The sequence below is a fragment of the Alexandromys fortis genome, unplaced genomic scaffold (genome assembly GCF_014885135.2).
Source record: "Alexandromys fortis isolate MF-2015 unplaced genomic scaffold, M_Fortis_MF-2015_v1.1 scaffold_14, whole genome shotgun sequence".
NCBI lineage: Eukaryota > Metazoa > Chordata > Mammalia > Rodentia > Cricetidae > Alexandromys > Alexandromys fortis.
In genome coordinates this window covers 19723755-19740624 of record NW_026067910.1, presented here as the reverse complement: position 1 = coordinate 19740624, position 16870 = coordinate 19723755, and the positions used below count along the sequence as shown (strand labels likewise).

Sequence of the window (16870 nt, the reverse complement as noted above, 5' to 3'; positions counted from 1 at the left end):
GCTCCACACGAGCACGTGCAGATTCCCTAAGTAAAATCCCCATGATTCCTCTGTGTAGGAAAAGCATTGTTTTGGAAATAACTCCCCTGCTCTCCTTGTCTCCTGTAGGTAGGAATTCTTTCTCATCTTTCTGTCTTGGATGTTGTGATGGTTATTCTTGGTGGTCAAATTGATTACCTCTGAAATTAAAACCCACAGAGTTGGGTAAACCTCTAAGGATTTTTCTTAAGATTTTGAAATTAAGACCTATCTTTAATCTGGATCATTTGAGATGATAATATCCACATTTAGCACACCTTTAACCTCATAATTCAGGAGGCAGAGGCAGTCACATTTTCTGAGTTTGAGGCCAGCGTGGTCTATGGAATGAGTTCCAAAGCCACCCAGATAAACCCTTTCTCAATAACACCAAAAACACCCTAGAATAATGCAGCTGTGGTTTTTTTTGATCACCTTCTCACTGAAGAAGATGTGCTAGCAAACAATAGTGTTCATAAACACGTTAAGCCTAGCTCCATTATTCTCTAAGTAGTCAACTTTGCACAAAGATTGCTTTTTTATTATTATTATTCATTTGTCAAGAGTTTGTTCTGAGTTTCAGGAATAATACTACTAAAGCAACAGAGCCATCACCAGCCTTCTGATTGGAGAAAGACTTATTATCTTGTTTGAGGTCAGGTTCCTGCTTTTCCTGGTTGTCTGAATTCCCCCAGACAACCTCACCAGGAAAGCACAGGGCAAACATTTCCTTGTGTCCTTCAATATCTCTTTAATGTTAATTTTTCGGGATGCTTCCCCCTGTGTGACAGTGTAGTATAGTGGGCTGTACAAGCTAGCTAGACCTGTTGTGTTCAGGAGGAAGAAGGGGAAGCGCCTGTGGACTGCAGGAAGATAGCAGGGTCTGCTAGCTATTGGATCCAGGGGCAATTGCTATTGAAATGCATTTCTCTGCTGATCCAGAAAAGGTCTTTGTCCGGTGTGGAAGGCAGGATCAAGAACCCTTGTGCTGTGACTTTAAGCACAACCTAACCTCATGCAAGGTGTTCTTGTCACTCAGGTCTCACTGGCCAATCAGGTCCTCCAGACAACCTGCCAGTCAGAAGTTGTGCAGGGCCCTTCCTGCACTGGTTTTAGGCTTGGCTTTGAAGAGGAGCTGGCACTAGTGGCTTTGTGTGTTGTGCTGCTAGTTATACTACAGGGAGCTGAGCGGAAAGCTTGGGCAAGCTGGGAGATCACGACATGGTGAGTAGGGGCTGTTGTCCCCAGATGGGAAGGAGAAGATGGTGAGGTGTAGGAGCCAGTGTGGTGACGCCTCCCCGTATCAGGTTTGGAACCTGCAGCCATATTCCCTGTCCTGTGAGGTCCAGGTGGTCATCGCAACTCCCTGGACCTAGGAGTAAGCCTCTGAATAACTTAGCTCTGTGGACTCTATACTGAGAGCATAGGGCGCAGGGAGCTGTGTGTAAAACATCAACGTGCTTTACGTGTATTCATGGAGAACAGGTTACTAAACTCAGAGAGGCCTATTTTCCCCACTATTTGCTAGATGTTCAGCACTTCGTATTTTAACTTAATGTATTTTTTCTTTTTTTATTGAAATTTTTGAGCTCTACATATTTCTCTACGCCCCTCAATTCTTCTCCCCTCCCCCGTTCAGCTCTCGCCCAAGGTCCCCATAATCTCAATTTACTCAGGAGATCTTGTCTTTTTTTACTTTCTACTTCCCATGCAGATTAGATCTATGTAAGTCTCTCTTAGTGTTCACATTGTTGTCTAAATTCTCTGGGATTGTGGTTTGTAAGCTGGCTTTCTTTGCTTTATGTTACAAAACCACCCATGAGTGAGTACATGTGATAATTTTTTTATTTTTTTTTTCTGTGTCTTTGTTACCTCACTCAAAATAACGTTTTCTAGTTCCCTCCATTTTCCTGCTGGTGGGTCGGGGGGGGGGGGGGGGCGGGCAAAGATGAGAACACCACTAAATCTAATAAACCAGAAGCAAACTTTATTCCAGAAACCAGATCCTAGGAAAAACAGAAGCAAACTTAAAAATAAAAAGTAAAAATAAAACAACGCGGGGCACAGAAGCTTATCAGTTAGCTGAGACCACAGCCAGAGATGGTGTTTGTTAGACTGTGGTGAAAGGCAGGTTTTTGAACCCACTTTTTATAGTAGGGACACCAAGCGTTAGCTCTGAACAAAGGAATATTTACAACCTTGCCCTGACCCTTGGGTTGGTCAGCTGAGACTGTAGAGAGGAGTGAGTGCTAATGTCGGTGGGTAACTGGGCAGCCATCATGAAATATGTTTCAGAGATTACAACGGAGGTCACTTATTGCGACAAAACATATGTCTTTAGCAATTAGTCAGAAAGGGACTGCTAGTCATACTAGAAGGTTAATAAATTAGGATTAACTGGTTCTTAGGCTGAGAATTTAGGAGATAGCAGAAAGCTTTTCACACTATCTCAAGGTAAAACTCAGATACTGACTGCCATACTTTACAGCCTCTGTTAGCAGGGCTCATCAATTAACCCATTGTATTTGTCCACTGTCTCCAGTACCTCCAGGTGTAAATTGGAGTCTTATGCCTGTCCTCTAGTGGCGCCAGTTTTTCATAATGGAAACAGTGTCTAACCCAAAGGTGACATATCTCTGTCTCCTAAAGGTTAACTCAGTTCACATCTGTCATTTACTAGGGATGGCCAGGATACTACTCTCAATTTGTAGGGAGAAGCTCTGGCCTTGTAAATATAACAGCCAGTTGTAAAATGACCTAAGCTTCCCAAGCATCTGAGAAAATAGCTCACTGTGAATGAATGATTCTTGATCTGCTGAGAAAGCTGCTGACAGTCTGTTCTCGTTCTCCTAGACTTAGAACTTTATATTTTTTTTTACATTCTTATTTTTGGAATCTACATTTTTATTTTATTCATGGACTCTTCACTGCAAAATTCAAGCTGTCGTTATTTTTTTCTGCTGTGTAGTACTCCATTGTGTAAATGTACCACATTTTCCTTATCCATTCTTCAATCGAGGGGCATTTAGGTTGTGTCCAGCTTCTGCCTATGACAAACAAAGCTGCTATGAACAAAGTTGAGCACATGTCCTTGTGGCATGATTGAGCATGCTTTGGATATATACCCAAAAGTGGCATTACTGGGTCTTGAGGAAGGTTGTTTCCTAATTTACTGAGAAATCGCCACACTGACATCCAAAGGAGTTGTACCAGCTTGCATTCCCACCAGCAGTGCAGAAATGTTCCCTTTTCCCCACAACCTCTTCAGCATAAGTTGTCATCAGTGTTTTTATCTTAGCCATTCTTTCAGGTATAAGAAGGAAACTCAGAGTTGGTTTGATTTGCATTTGTCTGATGACTAAGGATGTTGAACATTTCCTTAAGTGTTTTTCAGCCATTTTAGATTCCTCTGTTGAGAGTTCTTTTTTTAGGTCTGTACTCCATTTTTTATTGGATTATGTGATCTTTTGGTGCCCAATTTCTTTTTTTTTTTTTTTGGTTTTTTTTTTTTTTTTGGTTTTTCGAGACAGGGTTTCTCAGTGGTTTTGGAGCCTGTCCTGGAACTAGCTCTTGTAGAACAGGCTGGCCTCAAAATCACAGAGATCCACCTGCCTCTGCTGGGATTAAAGGCATGTGCCACCATTGCCCAGCTGAAAATTGCTTTTAGCACCTAACCTTGGCTCTGGTGCCCAGTGCCAAGAAGACAGTCCTGTAACTCCTTCTAGGCGGGGCCGTGACTGTTCATTTGGTGAGAAGGGAAAGTAGACCAGCTATTGAGTAACCTCTAGCCTATCTGGTTTTTATTGGGGACTTAAATTGAAGAGGGACCTATGCAAGAATTGAGGTCATTGACCAACTTTGAAGCTATGGGAATCACAGCACAGAAAGGGAGAGGAAGAACAGAGGGTGAGAGCTTTCCTTCTTCAGCAGTAGTTGAGATTAGCAATGTGGAATTTGGCAGTCAATTTTATTTTATTTTATTTTGGTTTTTCGAGACAGGGTTTCTCTGTGGCTTTGCAGCCTGTCCTGGAACTAGCTCTTGTAGACCAGGCTGGTCTCGAATTCACAGAGATCCGCCTGCCTCTGCCTCGCGAGTGCTGGGATTAAAGGCCTGCGCCACCATCGCCCAGCTTTGGCAGTCAATTTTAAATGTTCCATAAATGTCTTGATTGGCCATTTCTTGCAGTCCACAGACCAGGGAAATCAAGAATCTGGGTAAAGGACTGACCTTCGAGGAAAGGTGTAATAAATCTTTGATATACTCTAATATGTGTCTCTTAAGCACATGACCATAAAGCCTGTTTCAACTTTCCAAAATAAATTTTAAGATTATAACTCTGTCATATCCACATTCTTTTTCTTGGCTCCAAACCCTACCATGACCCTTCACTGGTTTCTAATTCAGGGCCTGTTTTGCTTTAACAACAGTTACACAGTAACAACAGTTACTGTTTGAATGTGACCTGTGTTTGTGTGCATGATTTCCTAGGTATAAGCATTGGGATGGCTGCACTGGAAACTGTGTGAGTAATAGAAAGCACACATAAAGAACCCTGTGCTTTAGACAAAACCAGGATGGGCTCCTGGAGAGTAAAAGAATGTCTACTAAAACCCAAACTTTCTAGACAAGGGTTCTGTCTGCTGGGCTGGCAGGGCAGAGCTGGAAGGACAGTGCTGTCTGAGTCATTTGATCTCTGATCACCCACTAGTGGAGCTGTTCATATTCTGAGGATCAGCTGGGTGGCCCTAGCCAATAAGGAATTCTGGGGAGGGTTTTCAATCAGGAGTATTAGTGGCAGGTAGCTCACTGGTTCTTTTCTGGATTCTCCTGTGCCTCTGCTGCAGTGAGTTGTAAGGAAGACCATAAGACCACGGTGTGTGTGGGATGTTCACAGCAAGTCTGATGTGCTGTCATTTCTGCCGGGGTTGGATGGATCAGAAGCCAGACCGCGGATCTGTGGGTCCATGTGGTGACCTGGGCAGTGGCCCTTGTCCTCTGAGTCTCCCTGTGTATGGATTTCCTGGGAGGGGGGACTCTGTAGCCCTGGCTTAGGAAGATATTGCTGGTAGTACTACTGTCCAGTGTGTACTCATGGACACTGGTTTTGGTGTGCAGTGGGAAGACAGGTTGGAAAACTGAAGGGCTGGTTCCTAGTAGTTCTGAGTATTGCATTCCATTTTCAGGTTTGTCTTATACATGTTAGAAATACTTTAGAAACTGGTAGAAGGATGATGTGGATCATCTTTCATCACTGAATGATTATTATGCTTTTAACTTTCTGCTACTTACAGCCACAGTGCTAGGATTTAGTGAAGTTTAGTTCCAGGAGATAAAAGAAATTTCAGGAGGAAAAAAGGAATTTCAGATCTGTGGGGATTTTTCAAGGGTGCATGGTGTTGGGTAGGTAGATAGGGCACAATCTTGTGCCATAATCCATGTGGCAAGAAACAGATTTTAAATTATTCCTCTATGTTGCTTTCGAATTCTGCATCAGTGGTGCTGGATTTACCTTAAACCACAAGGGGGCGTAAGGGACAGCAGAACTACAGCAAGACATCAACTCCATCTTCAGGGAGAGCTCTAGGTGATGGGACTTTTGTGTTGAAGGCTGATAGTTGTTCCTGGCTGCCCAGACTTGAAATAATCACACAGAAACTATATTATTTAAACCACTGCTTGGCCAATCAGTTAAGCCTATTGCTCCTAAACCTTTGGTTAACCCATTTCTATTAATCTGTGTATTGCCACATGGCTGTGGCTTATTGAGTAAAGTTCTATTCGGCATCTCTCATTTGTCTCCTGTGGGGCTTCATGGCTTGTCCCTGACTCTGGCTTCTGTCTCTCTCTCTCTCTCTCTCTCTCTCTCTCTCTCTCTCTCTCTCTCTCTCTCTCTCCCATGCTATAATCTGTTAAGCGATTAGCAGAAAGTAGCTCCTTTATTCATTAATGAATATAAGCAACACATATACCAAAGGACTTCCTACACCATTCTTCTTTTCTGTTTAAATGAAGAGGAAGTTTTTAACTTTTTTTTTGTTTTTTGTTTTTGTTTTTTTGAGACAGGGTTTCTCTGTGGCTTTGGAGCCTGTCCTGGAACTAGCTCTGTAGACCAGGCTGGTCTCAAACTCACAGGGATCTGCCTGCCTCTGCCTCCCGAGTGCTGGGATTAAAGGCGTGCACCACCATCGCCCGGCTTCTTGGGGTTTTATTTTTGTATCAAACTTGTAGTTCTTATTTAAGGAACCATACTATGTATTTGTACGTCTGTCTTTGTGTTGTTGTTTGTCAGTGGTGCCCATTTATGTTGTTATTTTATTAATTGTTATCTAAGTATATTGTTAATATTCAGAAAAATAATGGTCTCACCAATTTTCTGTTCAGAAAATTTCTCATGTTATGAGGTCCTTGAGTTTGTGTTGGTTTGGGAAGTGAGACAGTTTTGGTTTTTCTTCTTGATCATAGATGCTTGCCTTTTTCCATTTCTTGGCATATCTGTCTTCATGCTTGTGTTTTTTCTGCCTATGTGATGGATATGATTAGTCCATTGATTTTGGATCTTTAAAGCCTTCTCGTATATTATTGTCTCTTTTTCCTAAATAGCCTCAGCTATCAACATGGCATAGCCTAGAGTGACCTGAGGGAACACCAATTGAGGGTATGCCTAGATCACAATATCTGATTAATGTGTCTGAGAGAGATTGTATTGATTTTGAACTCTCTCTTCCATAGAGTTGGCAATATCTTGACCAAGCAAACCAGGGATGGATAGGAGACCCAGGCTGTGCACAAGACAGTGACAAAGCAAGAGAGAAAGCCAAAAACAATGATTCTACATGTTTTGCTCTTAGGTATTAGCTTGAGTTCCTATCCTAAACTCCCATAAGGAGGGATTGTAAAATAGGAGTAGCAACCAAATAAACCTGTTAATTACCTGAGTTGCTTTTGGTTAGATAATTTAATAACAGCAACAGAGAAGAAAGTTGGAACAAACATGGGACTCAAAGGAGATTTTGTTGCTGCTAGGTTCCTGGGAATGTTAATTCCTGGAAGAATGCTGAAGATATCAGAACTTTAGATGGCAAAAGCCATAGAGAGCTGGACAAAGAGCTTAATCAGCTCTTCTCGTAGGACAAAGCAGAAGGGAATGTTGAATGATGGACAGTGGAGGTCAATGTCATAGGATTTTAGTGGGCAATAGGCTCTCTAGGGAACCATGGTTTTGACCTGACCTACCTGCCTTGAGAGACCAGTGTCATGGGTGTTTCAGGTTAAATCTGGGGTTTCTGAGACACAATGTGCCTCCAAGGTCCTGACAGACTGTTGCATTCCTTCAGGCAGTGAAATATTCAGGCTGATTTGTGCTTCTTTGTATGATCCCTTAGTAACCAAAAAGTCAGGAAAGCATTTTTTAAAATATTTATTTATTTACTTATTATGTATACAGTGTTCTATGTGCATGTATGCCTGCAGGCCAGAAGAGGGCACCAGACATCATTGTAGATGGTTGTGAGCCACTATGTGGTTGCAGGGAATTGAACTCAGGACCTTTGGAAGAGCAGGCAATTCTCTTAACTGCTGAGCCATCTCTCCAGCCCCCGAATCATGAAAGTTTAAAAGGACAATTGGACTTTGACATTAATCTTGTATATGTGGTAGAGGATGCAAACTTTATTGTATCCTGGAAACTACAACTCTATGGATCATAGAAATTTCCATTTTCTTCTGTTTCTGATAAAGAAATAAAGAGTCAGCAAGGAATTCAAGACCATGATGTGTTCATCCACCTAGACAGTGTGTCTGAGCTAATGGGAGCTCACCAATTCCAAGTGGACTGGGAGTGAATGAGTATGGAAACAAACAAGTCCCTCTAGATGACAGTTGGGGCTGACTGAGGGGCCACTGATAGTAACACTGGGATTTGTCTAGTCTACTGCATGTGCTGGCTTCTTGGGATCCTATTCTTCTTGGATGTATACCTTGCTCAACATGTAGGGAGGGCCTTGGACTTTCCACAGGACGGGGTGCATTGCTGTCTTTAGGATTGGAGGGGGTGGTGTTCGAGGGTCTGTGGTTGGATTGGGAGGGTAATGGGAGGAGGGGAGAGAGTGGGAATTTGGATCGGTTTTTTTTTTTTAAGCAATAATAAAAAAAGGGTCAAGAAAAGAAAAGGAATAAAGAGTCTGCTCTCAAGACAGTCATAGCCTTTCCAGCCCATGTCTGGCTTTCTTCCTTGTGGCCCCATAAGATGTTTGTAGCTTGGTAAGTAAGCACAGGTGCTTAGAAGACTTCATGAAAATTTTGTCTAGAGATCATTTGTGTGATATTTTTGCCCCAATATTTGTTATTCTCTCAATGTCCAAAGAAAGTGAGCAAGGCAGAATTAAAAAGGAATAGACTGATTTCTTATACAAAATATTGCTTCTATTCGATGGTTATTACTGATGGCTCATTCAGGTCTAGAGTAAAAAAGAAACAAGTAGAAAGAAATAAAAAATGCAGCTGCAAGTTTCTCTCCTGTTTGCCAGCTACCAAATAACCACTCAGAGGCTTATATTAATTGCAGATATTTGGGCAATGGCTCAAACTATTATTGGCTAGCTATTACATTTAAATTAATCCACTTTTATATATGCTTTGCCACATGGTTCGTGGCTTGTTATCTCACATCTTGTTTCTCCTCTGCCTCTTGGAGTCTTGACTTAATCTTTTTTCTCTCTGTATCCACTTAGATTTACCAGCTAGCTATATTCTGTCCTGTCACCAGCCAAACAGTTTTATTCATCAACCAATAAAAGCAACACATATTCACAGCATGCAGAAGGAAATCCCACATCAGAAAAGTGTTTTGTTAAGAAAAACACTAGGTAGTTTCAGATGGCAGTCCAGTGGTGAAAAAGGTGCAGACATTGTCAGGAATTTCAGTACCATCAAAGCTTAGAGCCTGACTGTATATTTGAAGCCTAGGAACATGCTCCAGGTGTAAGACTGCTTCTAGTTAAGCCCTTAATTTATGGAAGGAGTATGTAAAGTAATTTCTTGTTCCAGGAACAACATCATACAGAACTTGCAGCAAATTTGGCCCAAACTTGGTGTGGTCCATCAAATCTTGGCAGGATCACCTTTGTCATACTGATACAGAAAACAAGAAAGTTGTAAAATGTAAAGGTCATGGGTTCTTCTTCTGTACCCATCTATGTTTGGCAGAGTCAGAGCTCCAGTGAAGAAGAGATTGTAAGTGTTCATTACACGAAATGGTGAAGACGAAGCTGGGTTGCATTTCAGACCACGTGATGTTGAGATACCCAAGCTATGAGGCATCTACCATGGAGAACTGCATAGGGGCATGGAAGTTGCAAGAGTGAAACACATGAGAGGTTGCAGGGTGCTGTGTGATATTTTGATCATAGTTTGATAATGAAGAATGTTTGGAGTCGGAGAGCAGAGCTTACCTATTTACTGACCAAAAATGGCATAGGGGTTTGGAGGGCTATCGTTAGATAGGAGACAAGAAGAAGTATAATTGGGATGAGAGAAGATCATGGGGGTTTTTTGGATGTCGGAATGGAAAAGGTAAGAGTCCCTGGTGGCTTCTCCACTGCTTCTCTGATAACGCTGATATCTGATTTCCAATTTATAATGATAAAGATTAATTAGTTAACACTTCATCTGCCTCTCTGGAAGACATGCTTAATAAAGAGAAAGTGGAAATTAAGACTTCCAGATATAGATTACACAGTAGTTTATTATCTTTAAAAGTTTTTAATGCTAATGAAAAGGAAATGGCAGCTGTGGATAAACCATGGAGCCGCCAGAGGGGAAAGACTCCAGCTCCCAGTTGGTACCTTGCTGGTTGACCAGGAAGCATGTTCACTATCTCTGGGAGCCATTCGCTCTGCACCAAATTCAGGGTTGCAGTGGGACTGTGTCACCTTTAAGCAATGTGTAACACTTGTTCACAGACCCCATTTTAGTGCTTGGCTTCCTGAAAGAGCCAGAGTTTGTGCTGCCAGCATGAACCAGGAAGCCACCATTTTGAAGCCACATGTATTTCTGCTACCACTGAATCAGGAAGACCTCTCTTAAAGGACCCATGGCACCCTGTTTGCCACCAGCAAATAGAGCCCATCCAAAAAATAAAATAAATACCAGCTACCAAGAAGTGGTGCTTAACTCTGTTGTTGGATTTTTTTCTGCCTAGAATTACTTTCCAAGCTCTCTCAGGCTTTCTGAATGTAGTCAGTCACATTGGTGCCAGTTTCTAGGTGGAGGTGTTCATTCATGCTCAGATGCCCAGAGCCAAAGTAATCATACAGAAACTACAGTATTTGCAGTGCTATTTAGCCAATAGCTTAAGAGTACTTCTAGCTAGATCTTATTTCCTAAACTAACCTGTCTTCATTAATCTGTATATCACCATGAGGTCGTGGCCTGCTGGCAAGTTTCCGGCTGTCTCTGGTGGGGGCATCTGTCTCCTGTGGCATCAACATGGCTTCTCCCTGACTTTGCCTACTCTCTCTCTCCATCTCTGTTCTGATTTCCCTTCTGACTTTACTGTGGTAAGCCATTGGCCAAAACTAGTTTCATTAATTAACCAATAAAAGCAACACATATACAGAAGGACTTTCCACACCGTACATGGATATGCACCGTGTATGTACCTAGTCCTTACAGTGATCAAAATATGGTACAAGAAACCTCGAATTTGGAATGATGGAAAGTTGTGATCTGCCATGTAAGTCCTTGAGCCCTCCTGTATGCAAGGCCAGGAGGGCTCTTTACTGTTGAACCATATTTCCTGCACAGTGTTGATTATTTGTGAACATCATAAATATTGCTAATGTTTTTATTTGGTTATTTGTAAGTTTTCGAGTACACGGTGCCTTTTTTTTTCATTTTTTTTATTTTATTGAGAATAAGAAAAAAAAAAGTTTCCGCCTCCTCCCAGCCTCCCATTCCCCTCCCCCTCCCCCACTCTTCTCTCCCTCCCCCNTAGGAAAGTGAACATCCAAACTGGCTAGGCTCCCACCAAGCCAGAACATGAAGTAGGATCAAAACCCCTTGCCATTGACCTTGGCTTCTCATCAGTCCTCATTGTTCACCATGATCAGAGAGTCCGGTTTTATCCCATGCTGTTCCCGTCACAGACCCACCCACTACACGGTGCCTTTTAGTAAGATCTTATTGATCTTACAATTTAAATTGAGGCACTTTAAGTTTCTGGGATATGAATATAGATTTGGAGTGAATGCATAGCTCTTTGTAGTAAATTCAGAAAAAACTCTGAGTTCTTTCTATCTTTTATGTTTGTTGGATTGATTTTTCATGGTAAACAGGGAGTTAATATGTATTTCTGACCGTCCTAGAAGTGATTTCATAGATTATGCTGGCATTCAACTGAGAGGCAGATATACTTGCCTCCAACTTCTGAGAGGTAGGAGGATTAAAGGCATGACCCAAGGCATCCAGCTTGACTGTCTTATTTTTTTCTTTTGTAGTTAGGAATTAATCATCTATAGAACATCTCTCACATGTATCATGTATTGTTCATTTGTTCACGTGTCTTTCATTGTTTTCTAGTAGGCATTTCTTGTGCAAGGTGATCTCACTTTCAAAGGGTTCGGAAATGACAGGGGAAACTCCTATTTAGTTTGCTTCTCAAGTGACTTGGTGATTAAACTATGATATCAGTGCCATGGAGTGAGTACAGAGAACACCACATTTCTATGACCATACTGTCAAAGAAGTATACATTTATAGTGTCGTCAATATCATGCTTTTTGTTTGTTGGGATATTTTAGAATACAGTGACATATGATGATGTGCATGTTGACTTCACTTGGGAAGAATGGAGTTTGTTGGATACTTCCCAGAAGAATCTCTACAAAGATGTGATGCTGGAGACCTACGGAAACCTTACTACTATAGGTAAGACAGAATTTTCTTTCATGTATCAAAATAAGGGTTAAGTACAAGAGCTAGTTCCAGGACAGCCAGGACTGTTACACAGAGAAACCCTGTATCAAATAAAAAAGTACTCAAAATCAGGAAAGAACTGTTCATTGGCGACTGATGCTCTTTTGTAATATGACTGAGAAAGAAGAAGAAGAAGTCAGGCATGGTTGTAAGGTTCACTGAAGATAGTAACTAAAATTTTTTTTAAAAATTTCACTACATAACATACATTTTCTGGCATTATATTTTAGGATATAATTGGGAAGACCATAATATTAAAGAACATTGGCAAAGTACTAGAAGACATAAAAGGTAATTTTCAATGTATAAGTTGAGAGGAATGTACCTTTGAAGAATTTGCAGTTTCCTAAATGTTTTAAAAAGAAGCAACGATGTAAATAATAAAGTGTACCAATGTTTATTAAATTCTCACAGAATCATATACCTCAATTTTAGGTAACCAAACTGCATTTGCAGGCCATTTTTTTTTAAAGAAAGAAGTTAAGGAAACAATGCCTTAACCTATATCACCATTTGAATCATAATACAACAAGAGCTATGTTGTAGAATTGTCAATCCATTTATTTAATACTATTCATGTAATAAAAGGTATACATTTTGAAAAGTGATAAATTTATCTCTCAAACTATCTACTATACTAATAGTCCATAGAAAAGCTAATGTAACCCCTGTACTTGTGACTATGCTAACTTTAGAGAGGGGGCAGTCAGAGTAAAGCATCAAGGGACAGTTGGTATACAGAAATATGCAGAAACATAAATCTGGATACCACAAGTCTATGAAGACATAAAGTTATACTGGGAAAAATGTGGTAACTATTATTCCTTTAGTAGGTACATCATATGCTACTCTATATACAAGCCATGTGAGCATAAGGTAGAGTAGCTATACCTCTCTCTCACAACAATTAGATGTGTAGCGGTCCTCATGGTACATATACTTGTTGAATTTGATGAACAAGTGTACAAGTAATAGGGCTAGGAATGCTATAAACACTAGTGGTATTAGGACTGTGTAAAAACTTGTGTTTGACATAGTTTACTTAGGAAATATAGTATCACTCACAGTCTAGAAAACTATGTGTGCGATAAGGGTGGTAAATTTTTGAGTTTTTTTTTTCATTTCTTTTCAAATATGTGAAAATTCTCGTAAAGAAAAAAGATTCTGTAAATGTGAACTATGTAATAATGGATGTTATTATCATTCATCTTCATAGATGCAAAACAAGTCTTTTTTTTTTTTTTTGGTTTTTTCGAGACAGGGTTTCTCTGTGGCTCTGGAGCCTGTCCTGGAACTAGCTCTGTAGACCAGGCTGGTCTCAAACTCATAGAGATCCGCCCTGCCTCTGCCTCCCAAGTGCTGGGATTAAAGGCGTGCGCCACCATTGCCCAGCAAAACAAGTCTTAATGTAGGGGATCAACATGAGTTTAAACACAATGATAAAACCTTAAGATAGAATTCCTTTTTAAAATTGAACCAATTATTTAAATTAATTCATACAAATGAAAATATTCAACAATGTATTGAATGTGGTTATTCTTTGACATGTGCCATTATCATTGCAGGAATGAAAGAAGTCAATTTAGGGGGAAAACTTCCTTATATATTCAATGTGTTAAAGACATTGCACGTGACAGTCGTCTTCAGAGGCATGAAAAACCACAAAATAGATTGAAACCCTATGAATGCAATGAGTCTAGTAAAGCCTTTGCATATCCCAGTACTCTTCAAGTGCATAAAAAAACTCATACTGGAGAGAAACCCTTTGAATGTAATCAGTGTGGTAAAGCCTTTGCAAGTCACAGTACACTTCAAAAGCATATAAAAACATACAGTGGAGAGAAACCCTATGAATGTAATCAGTGTGGCAAAGCCTTTGCATATCGTGATCGTCTTCACAGGCATGAAAGAAGCCATACTGGAGAGAAACCCTTTGAATGTAATCAGTGTGGTAAAGCCTTTGCATTTCGTAGCAATCTTCGAGGGCATGAAAGAAGTCATACTGGAGAGAAACCATTTGTATGTAGTCAGTGTGGTAAAGCCTTTGCATATTGCTCTCATCTTAGGAAGCATGAAAGAATCCATACTAGAGCTAAAACCTATGAAAGTAATCAGTGTGGTAAAACTTTTGTACAAAACAGTCATCTTCAAATGCATGAAAGAACCCATACTGGAAAGAAACGCTATGAATGTAATCAGTGCAGTAAAGCCTTTGCAGAACGCAGCACTCTTCGCAGGCATGAAAGAAGTCATACTGGAGAGAAACCCTTTGAATGTAATCAGTGTGATAAGGCCTTTGTAGACCATCCATCTCTTCAACTGCATGTAAGAAGAACACATACTGGAGAGAAACCCTATGAATGTAATCAGTGTGGTAAAGCCTTTGCACAAAACAGTCATCTTCAAAGGCATAAAAGAACCCATACTGGAGAGAAACCCTATGATTGTAATCAGTGTGGTAAGGCCTATACATGTCGCAGGAATCTTCAAAAGCATGAAAGAACCCATATAGAAGAGAAACCCTATTAACGTAATCCATAGGGTAAAGCCTTGTGTGTCACAGTAATCTTCACATACATGGAAGAAGCCATACTTATACATTGTTTACATTTTGAAGTCACTATCCTCATTTGTTGCACATTTGTTTACTGATTCTTTAATATTTGGAAAGAATTTTTAGTCTTTAAGTTAAACAGGTTTTAAACATTATTGCTCAATAGTTGTTCATGTTTATTGTGTTTACATTCAGATCAATTAGGTCCTTTAGACACGTATTGTATTTTGTCTAGATAGGCAATTTTCAACCACTTCAAGGATCTGTAGAACATGGTGTTTAAATTACTTAGGGTTCTGTTGACACAAGGCATGGTTGCTCCTGACAGCATCAATCTACTCCCAAGAGAATGTTGAACACCAAAGACACTCCACTTATAGCTTGTTTTCTTCTTGGCACAATTGACATTTGGGCAAGAAACTGCCCATACCTCAACCACTGACAACATACATGGTTTCCAGATAAGGATAAGCAGGACACAAGGAAAAGACTGTCAAATCTTGCCTAGACAGGGTAAGATGGTTCTGAAAATTTTTCTACCTCTGAAAATGGATTGTCAATTACACCAGGCCTTAGCCAAAGTTGGTTGCTTGAGTGTTACAAAATGAGACTTTGGGTGATGACTCAGATAGCTAATTGTCTCTGCCATATACTGCTCAATTTGGAAGCTGATTTACTGTACTTTCTTCCTGCTCAAATAATATTATCTCCCTTATCAGGCCTTCAATGGGGTTGAAGATTTTATAGTCATATTTACTGTACTCTTAGGATCTAGCCAAGCCATTTCTTATAAAAGACTTAGACTCCTAGGATAGAATGTTTATTAAAACATTTTGCATACATTCCTTGCTTAATATTGTTTATGCTGCTTGTAATTCTAATTATAATTGATATCTGTTCCTGTTGTATATAGTTTTGTATTGGGTTTGAAACTCTTATATAAACAAAAGCAGGAGGTGCTTTTGGAGCCACATTCCACCCCTTCAGCCAATAGCATTTAAGATATCAGCCCAATTGAGTGTGGTCTCTAATAATGTAAAAAGCAGCTGTAAAATGTATGCTCTCTATCTTGCTTCTAGCTCCTGCTGTCACACAGGTGAAAGCATCCTGCAACATTAACATTTAAAGAAAGAATTTGGTAAGGAATAATGGTGAAGCAAGCAAAAATAGAGAAATTCCTTCTTCAATATCCTTAAAATAAGTCAGTTGCTTCAGGAGGTGCAATTCAGATTAAAATGTACTTTGTTCTTTGTTTGATTTGGGGGTTGGGGTTGGTGTTATTGAGAAAGGGTTTATCTGGGTGGCTCTGAAACTCAATCCATAGACAAGACTGGCCTCAAACTCAGAAAATGTGACTACCTCTGCCTCCTGAGTGCAGAGGTTAAAGGTGTGCTAAATGTGGATATTATCATCTCAAATGATCCAGATTAAATATGGGTCTTAATTTCAAAATCTTAAGAAAAATCCCTAGCAGTGGGTTTTAATTTCAGAGGTAATCAATTTGACTACCAAGAATAGGTATCACAACATCCAAGGCAGAAAAATGAGAAGGAGTTTCTACCTTCAGGAGGCAAGGAGAGCATGGGAGTTGTTTTCAAAACAAGGCTTTTCCTAAACAGAGGAATCATGGGGATTTTACTTAGGGAACCCGCATGTTGTCAAGTGGAGCTCTGCCTGGAGCTAAGCTAGCTCAGATGACAAATCCACTTCTGAACGAGATCACAATTTAAAATCAAAGACATTTAGGGACATAGGAACACTTTTGCATCAAAATCTTTCAGGAACATTTAAATTATAAAAATGATGGAAAGATACCTGAAAATCGAGTAAAGGACACAAGTAAAAGTCAACTGCTTTGGCGCAGCATTGCAGTCTGTCAGTCTTGGTCCTTGCTCTGAATTCAAGATAACTGTACCAATGGCACAGTTCTCACAGATGCAAAAGATAGTGAAGACAATAAGAAAACCTCAAGAGAAAGGCACCCAAGAGCACTGTATATTCTGCTTTTAGATGAAAGGTAATGGTGATCTCTACTAACCTCAGAACCAATCTGCTTTCACCTCTGAGCGGGCAGGCTTGGCAGAAGGCCGTGGCTACTTCCATGCAGGATAAGAAGGAATTCATTTTAACTAACCCTAGCTGCCGTCTGTCTCAGGGCTGTGACATCACTATAAAGAATTTTATTCTTTTCTTATTCTACTTTTAAAAAAAATTTAGTTATATGGCATGTTGCCTGTATGTGCCTGTACACAGTACCTACAGAGGCCAGAACAAGGCAGGAGATCGTGGGACTGGAGTTACAGCAGATGGTGAGCTACCATGTG

The 16870-nt window shown here is 40.3% G+C and overlaps 1 long non-coding RNA gene across 1 annotated transcript; it reads left to right on the top strand.

Moving 5' to 3' along the window:
• The first annotated feature begins 1135 nt into the window (after nucleotides 1–1135).
• Nucleotides 1136–12353, top strand: LOC126499104 (uncharacterized). Its single transcript, XR_007590985.1, has 3 exons — nucleotides 1136–1242; nucleotides 11818–11944; nucleotides 12223–12353. It is a non-coding gene; the product is annotated as an uncharacterized lncRNA (long non-coding RNA).
• The last annotated feature ends 4517 nt before the right edge of the window (nucleotides 12354–16870 follow it).